The sequence below is a fragment of the Lactuca saligna genome, chromosome 3 (assembly GCF_052625555.1).
Source record: "Lactuca saligna cultivar CGN05327 chromosome 3, ASM5262555v1, whole genome shotgun sequence".
Taxonomy (NCBI): domain Eukaryota; kingdom Viridiplantae; phylum Streptophyta; class Magnoliopsida; order Asterales; family Asteraceae; genus Lactuca; species Lactuca saligna.
In genome coordinates, this window is record NC_136419.1 from 88,617,963 (window position 1) to 88,626,513 (window position 8,551).

Consider the following 8,551-nt stretch of genomic DNA (forward strand, 5'->3'; position numbering starts at 1 on the left):
CGCATGTTCTTGAGATGAGAGAGGTGTTTCCGGTTGGACTTCTTAAGATAAAAGTTGGAGTTTTTGGATGTAATGTGTAAGAATGATGGGAGTTTTCAGTTTACACACACATATATATAGGTGTATAAATTGGTGGCAGTTAGTGGTTCTCGGTTGGGAACTCAAACCAAGGCGGGGGTTCTCGGTCAGGAACTCCTTCCGAGAAGAGAAGGAGTTTGCCTGAGAAGATAAGGGTGGTAAGTCGGTCTCTCGTGTTTTCGGTACGAGGTTCTCGTTCGAAAACATGTTTGTAGTCCGAGGAGTTTGCGGTCCGAGCCTAAAAGATTCCTTCCTGTGAGGGTTTTTGGTCTGTAAGAAGAAGAAAGAAGAAGAAGTTACAAGGGTTTTCGGTTATATGAGAATCCTCGATTTTTCCTTGGATTTCAACATCTTAACTTCACAACACTTTTTCTAAATGTTTATACATATCAAAAATATTAATTTAATTTTATTAAATTAACAAATCAATAAGGTTGACTTTAATTTGATATATTTGACTTGTATTGAATTTTGTTGACTTTTACAAGATAGAAAATAATGGGCTGTCACATTATCCGCTCGTAAAAGAGAATTTCATCATGAAATTAAGACTATAGAGATACAACAATATTAGGGAAAGAGATGCGGAAATTTTTGTTTCATCTGATCCTCTCAATCCCAAGTGAATTCAGGTCCCCGCTTTGCATTCCAATGAAGCTTCACTATCGGGATAAGGCTTTGTTTAGTTCTCTTGACTTCCTTATCTAGGATTTCTACTGGGTCTTCCACGAAGTTGAGGCACTCATTTATCTCCATTTCATCGAGTGGGATAACAAGAGTCTTGTCGGATAAGCACTTCTTAAGGTTAGACACGTGTAAGGTAGGATGTAGGTTATTGAGTTCTTGAGGTAGTTTGAGTTTGTAAGCTACTGGACCGATTCTAGCAAGAATGTCAAATGGTCCGATGTACCTTGGCTTTAGTTTTCCAGACTTTCCAAAGCATATCATGCCCTTCGAGGTTCAGACCTTCAACATGACGCAGTCACCAACCTGGAATTCCAAGGGTTTTTTTTTTTGTTTACGTAGCTTTTTTGTCTGTCTTTGGAAGCTTTCAATCGTGCCCGAAATTTAAGAATCTTTTCTATGGTTTTATGAATGATCTCGGGACCGATTAGAGTTCTATCAGGTATTTGGTTCTTGGCTAGTTACGTATCGCCCACTTCAACCCAACACAGAGGAGATCTGCACTTATGCCAATAGAGAGCTTCAAAGGGTGCAACTTTGATGCTAGTGTGATAGCTATTGTTGTAGGAGAATTCAACTAGTGGTAAATAGGTATCTAAAACTTTACCAAAATCTATCTCACAATCCCTTAACATGTCTTCCAGCATTTTTATGGTTCTCTCGCTTTTTCCATCAGTCCGAGGATGGTACGTTGTACTCATGTCAAGATTGGTTCCCAATGATTTTTGTAGTGATTGCCAAAACCATAAGGTAAATCTACTATCATGGTCATAGATAATAGATATTGGTATACCATGCAATTACCTCTTTAATGTACGTCCTTGTTAACTTCTCCATTTTATCAGTTTCTTTTATTGGCAGAAGTGTGCGGATTTAGTTAATTTGTAGAAGATTACCCAAATGGTGGCATGACCACTCGTTGTCCTGGGTAACTTGGTTATGAAATCCATTGTAATCTGCTCTCACTTATTTTTCGGGATTTCTGGCTGTTGGAGTAGACCCGAAGGCTTTTGGTATTCTACCTTAACTTTAGCACAAGTAATATACTTGCCTACATAGGTAGGAATCTCAGCTTTCATGTTAGGCCACCAATAAAGTTTCTGAAGGTCCAGATACATCTTGTGTGAACCTGCGTGAACATAGTATATATCTTCTTGTGCTCTTCATTCATGACAATCTCTCTATAACCACCGAAATTTTGGTGTCCAGATGCGGTTTAAGAATATCGGACTCCATCACCTTTGATTTCTAAGTTCTTCTCCATTCCTCTTAAAGATTCACCTGCCACATTTTCGGGTTTCAAGGCCTCAAGTTGATCCTCTTTGATTTGCGTGAACAAGTGTGAATAGATAGTCATGGTCAACGACTTTAATCGACGTCCCAAGTATTCTTTTATGCTAAGGGCATCAACTACTACATTGGCTTTACCAGGATGATAACGAATTCTACATTTGTAATCGTTTAGTAGTTCCACCCAACATCGTTGTCTCATGTTTAGTTCTTTATGATCAAAGATATGCTGGAGGATTTTGTGATCAGTAAACATTGTTCATTTTGTACCATACAGGTAATGCCTCCAGATCTTCAAAGCGAAAACCATTGCTCCCAATTCGAGATCGTGTGTGGTATAGTTGACCTCGTGATTCTTAAGATGTCTCGAGGGATTTGATATAACCTTTCCACGCTACATAATAACGTAGCCTAACCCTTGCTTGGATGCATTGCAGTAAACTACAAAATCTTCCATCCCTTCTGGGAGGGACAAGATCAGTGCACTGCAGAGGGCTTGCTTTAGTGTCTGGAAAGTAGTTTCTTGTTTCTCCTCCCAATAGAAGGTTATACCTTTCTGGGTCAAGGTGGTGAGTGGATTTGCGATCTTTGAAAAGTTTTGAATGAATCTCCTGTATTAGCCAGCGAGACCTAGAAACTGACGAATTTATGTTGGTGTACGTGGGGTCACCCAACTTTCGATAGCTTTGATCTTGGAGGGATCAGCATGTATCCTTTCCTTAATGACTACATGACCTAGAAATTCCACCCTCTAAATCCATAATTCACATTTTGAGGATTCCGCGTACAATTTCTCTACCCTTAAGGCTTACAAAACTCGTTGTAAGTGTTGGTTGTGTTCTTCCTTACTTCGGGAATAGACTAGTATATCGTCAATGAAAATGATAATGAACTTGTCTAAGTAAGGTCTACACATGATTCATCAGGTATACGAATATTGCAGGTGCATTCGGTAGACCAAAGGGCATCACTACGAATTCGTAGTGACCGTAGTGAGTTCTAAACGAAGTCTTTGGAATATCAGCTTCCTAGACTAGCAGCTGATGGTATCCTCATCTCAGGTCAATCTTGGAGACGAAACTTGCCCCTTGAAGTTGATCAAAAAGGTCGTCGATTTGAGGCAAAGGGTATCGGTTTTTGATAGTAAGTTTATTCAATTCTCGGTAGTCTATAATAGAGATGCACAAACACAGGATCCGATCGGATCCGGTCTCATGACGTTACAGCGAATCCGAATTAGCCCAAAATCCAAACCAGTTTCAAACCGGATTTGACCGGTTTTTCGACCCCCGAATCCGAATCGGTTTAATCCAATCCGGTTAGGATCCGATGTTAAGTCCGATCCGATTTAGCCTTTTTTTTTTAAAAAAAAAAAACCATTTTTTGGACCTCATATATACCACAAAATGCAACATAGGTTCATTAAAATAGCTAAAACATACATCAAACATCGAATTAGAAAGAGTTTTCAAACTAATTAACTAAAAATAATAATACTAAAGTGGCGTTATAACATTTAGCCAAATAAAAATAGTTTTCGTGGTCTTCCACTTCGTGTCGCCTTCACTAAAATATTCTTCAACCGCCACACAAGTAACTAGGGGTCTCATCATTACCATACTCTTCATCTTCGTCTTCGTCTTCATCGTCATCGTCTTCGTCTTCCAGAGGTGTTGATATGCCTTGGACATATTCTTCATCCATGATCTTCGGTTCAACATTTTGTGCTAGTGGGCCTTCTAGTGATGCCAAGTGTTGTGTATGTTCCACCGGATCCAAGTAATCCTTCAAGCAAACGCAAACCTCTAGCACTAAAACAAAAAGCGGATTTTGAAGCTACCGTGGAAGCTTGGACGGTTAGTAAATCACGGGCCATGACGGAGAGAATAGGAAATTGTGCTTCCTTTTCTCTCCACCAAGCCAAAAGATCCAAAATTTTAAATTGTGGTTCACTCATGAATTTTAAAAAGTTTGACCCTATATAAATTCCAAGTTCACTACTAGGGGTTAATATGCGTACTCTTTTGTTTCTTTCCTCCAAAAGGTAGTTATAGAGATCGATATGAAAATCCGTTTGACCCCCACTACTACTCGATGCACCACTAGTAGAGTCGTTTACACTTGCAAAAGGTTTTGACATATTGCCATATTTTGTAGCGTAAATGTCAAACAAATTAGTAAAAGTATATTAAAAGTGTGTATTTGGTTACGGATGTAGTTTCAGTCATCTTTGTGCAAATTTAAAGACATAGAAATTTTGGTAATCAAAGCCTCTACACCCGTAACATTGATACAAGGGTTTAATGTCGTGGCGCAAGTAAAACGTGGTGGCATTTCTTTGAAATATTTGACTAGTTTTTGTCACATTGGTCTCGTAACCAAAACAAATATTTCAATTCTTTGTTCAGAACGCTCCAATTGTGCGGACATCAACCATAATTCATTTAGTAACAATGGACTTGTAGCGTAATATATGCCCGATCAAAAAGTAGTTGATTGTTTAAAAACTTTTAACATTTCCACAAACTCCTCCATCATATCCCAATTAAAATCCGTAACCGGGTTTTTCCCTTTTGAAATCATGTCGTAAAATAATTGCAAAATGATTATTTGACGTGTTAAACTTTCAAACATCATGCACATCGAACTTCATCTAGTGTCAACCTCCCAATGAGGACTATCTGGAGTTACATTAATGGAAATGACAAACTTCCGATATTTTTCCATTGTAGCTTTATTTTTTCCAAAAACTCTAGTTAACACAATTTTGAATTTTTCAGTCATCGAATCTATCATTTTTAAACCATCTTGTACCGCAAGATTAATAATGTGACAAACACATTTCATATGAAACAACGAGGCATCCAAAATAGGTTTATATTTTGCGATTAATCTTTTTGCGGTTGCGGTATTGTACTTGCATTGTCAAACAAAATAGAGAAGATTTTTTCGCATAAATTATAAGTCTCTATAACGCTTACTAAAATTGTAAACAATCATGCCCTCGTGTGAGGATGCACAAAAAGTTCAAAAGTAATAACTCGTTTGTTCATTACCCAAGTAAAGGGATCCATCCAATGTGCCGTGACGACAAGATAGCTTTTGGGACAACTTCCGGTGGCGGACTAAACATCACGAGTTAAAGAAACACCGTTTTTTATATTTAAAAATCCCAATTGCTTATTTTTTTTGCTATATCCCAATACTTTAAAGCATCGCGTCTAAGAGAAGTGCGACTTACTTGCCGGTATTGTGGTTTCATGTTTTCTCGCAAAATCCTTGTTAATTGTGGGTTGTTGAAGTGGTTGAAAGGCAAGCCTTCTTGAATGACGAACTTGTAAAAGCTTTCACGAATGTCATCATTGTTGTAAATAAAGATCGAACCGTCGGGAGTAATATTTGGTTGATCTGGATCGCCTTGACCTTTTACAACTGGACACCTTTTTGTTGTATGACTCATCAACGTACTATTGCCATCTTTTCCCAAAAACATCCCGCATTGCTTGCACCTTGCTCTTTCTTTCCCGTTCGACAACAAACACAAATCATAATGTTCCTACACATCTTTACTCCGAGTGGTTGGTAAGATTTTAACCACCGTTGCATCCAACTATTAACCCGCGATAGAATTTCGGGAGCTTATTTTTTGGAAGATTATGATAATAGAAGTATAAAGTAGTAGAAATTTGTGTAAAATGGAAATGGAGCAAATGGCTTGTATTTATATGTGTTTAGGGGCCAAAAAGTCAAGAAATGTCAAACTAGTCATTTTTTTGGTTTCCAACGGCTATAAATTTTTTTTTTTTTTGAAAAATTCTCGTTTTTTAACGGTAAAAAAAAAACAGTTCGGATCCGGTTTATGATCCGGGGTAGACTCTAATGTGAAGTCCAAAGCGGCAATCCGGTTTCGATCTGGTCACCGGATTAATCCGATCCGGTTCGGTCAAATCCGGTTTTGACCAAATCCGGTTTTCGGATTGGATCGGATCCAAGACCCGAATCCGGTTTTCGTGCCCATCTATAGTCTATACACATGTGAAACGATCCATCCTTTTTTTTATCACGAACAAGATCAGTACTTCCCAAGGTGAGAAGCTTGGACTAATGAAGCCTTTGCTAAGAAGTTCATTCAATTGGTTGGATAGTTCCTGCATTTCTAATGGTGCAAGACGATATGGAGACTTAGCCACAGGGGTAGCTCCAGGAATTAAGTATATTCTGAATTCGACTTGTCTTTCAGGAGGAACTCTTGAAAGATCATCGGGGAAAATTATCGGGCGAATTATAGACTTCAGGAATGTTCTCGAAGTCTTTCACGTCTTGTTTCTTGTCTACAACACGAGCTAGAAATGCATAGTACTCCTTGCGAAGATAATTTTGTGCCTCGATACAGGAAATGATTTGTAGGTTCGTGCCGGATATGTCTCCATAAATGATAAGGGTTTCGTGACTAGGTGGGTTAAGGCGAATAGTTTTCCCGTAACATATGATGCGGCACGATGAGGACTTAACTAATCCATACCAATGATGATGTCAAAACTTTTTATGGATACCGGCATCAGGTCGATTGGGAAGGAAAAGTTATTTAGTGTAAGGGTACATCCTATGTATATATCGTTAGTGCACTCAGTTTTCCCATTAACCATTTCTACAGTGAAGGTATCTTTTAGTGGTTGGGAATTTTGTTTAAGTAGGTGTTCGAATTTATGGCTCACGATGTTATTCTCAACACCGCTATCAAATATAATGCATGCGTATGAGTTGTTGAGAAGAAAAATACACATTACCACTATAGGGTCTGGAACGGCTTCCTCGTGACCAATAACCAGTATTCTTCTTACGCCACGGACATTTCTCGTATTTAGACAATCTCATTTGAAGTGTCTAGTTTCACTACACTCATAACATTCCCGTCTTACCCCAACGACCAAAACTTGAGTGATTGGTTGCGCAGGTGACCTACAAAATTGGGCAATGTACCCTTTTCTGTTTTAGTTCCTACAATGCATCTCATGGAAATTTCAATTGTTATGGAAATTACATTTGTTTCACTTCGGTAATTTTCGAGCATACTGCTTTACTAGGGTAGGGTTAACATGAACAACAGTAGGAATAGTAGCAGCATGAATGGCCACATTCTGCTATTTCTTGGAAGGCTCTTAGGAAGATTGACCCTTCCTTTTATTCCAAGACCTTTTCTTGTTTTTGTAGTTTTTGTTTGTTTTGGGTTGTTCTGGAACGGCAGTCATGAAGCCTTTACGCACTCCATGATCTATGAGTGACTGTGCCAATTGTTTGGCACTATCAAATGTAACAGGCTTTGAAGCTAACACGTTCCCTTGAATCTGAGGTGATAGTCCCCAGATATACCTTTCGATTTTCTTTCTCTCCAAAGCAACCATTCTAGGACATAGGATCAATAGATCACTGAACTAATTAGTGTAAATTCTAATGTTTGTATCTACCATGGTAAGGCCCCAAAGCTCTTGCTCGAGCTTTTTTACTTCGCCCCTCGGACAATACTCTTGCATTATCATTGACTTCGATTCTCCCAGCTCATTGACTTAGCCACTATAAGAGTTAGTGACTTTACATCGCTATTCCACCATGTGAGAGCTCGGTTAATAAAGGTGCAGACGGCAAATTTCACTTTTCTCCCTTCAAGGCACGAGTAGATTTCAAAGACTGCTTTAGTTTTCTATGTCCAGTGAGTTAGAGCCATAACTCCCCCAGTCCCATTAAAGATTCTAGTTTTGCCATTGGTGAAGTCCTTATAAGTACACGCTAGTGGGTATCCAAGACTTTCACCATGATAGGAGGGATGAGCACCAACCCTAGATCCACTGCCACCGATTGTATTTTAATTGTGACATATGACCGCTTCCTGAAACATAGTAGTGTTAAACTGTGGAGGTGGTGGCGGAGATGATGTCGGTGCTGCATTGACATTGACATGTCTCAGGTTCTTTCTTGGAGGCAACTTTCTCAAAAATAATTTAAGATAAAAATGATAATAAGTTTTCTATAGCATTTACGACTCAGGTGATATTGAACAAATATATATTAGTTCTACACACATCATATCTTGAGTTTCATAGTAGTCTGCGATCTACAACAAGAGTTTACTAATATAAGTAAACAATCGCAATAGTATTTGTGTTATCTCTTGATATGAATATGTATAATGTAATCCATACTCGATCTTTCTATAATAACTTAATGTATACAAATCATACATAACGAAGACTAAATAGATCTTCGAATAAGTGATCATACTCTAAGTCCAGAACCAAACAAGGAATAGGAAATAAAGCTAAATTACAAATTATAAGTCTTTAAAACCTTAATTATATATAACTCTTATGTATACACTTACTAATTATAACGTTACCAGTAATGATCCTTTGTTTTCACATGTTTGTTTCTAGTAAGGATAACTCTCTTGAATCTTGATGTATCTATGTTATAGTGTCATAAAAAAATCTTATAGTATTTTAAC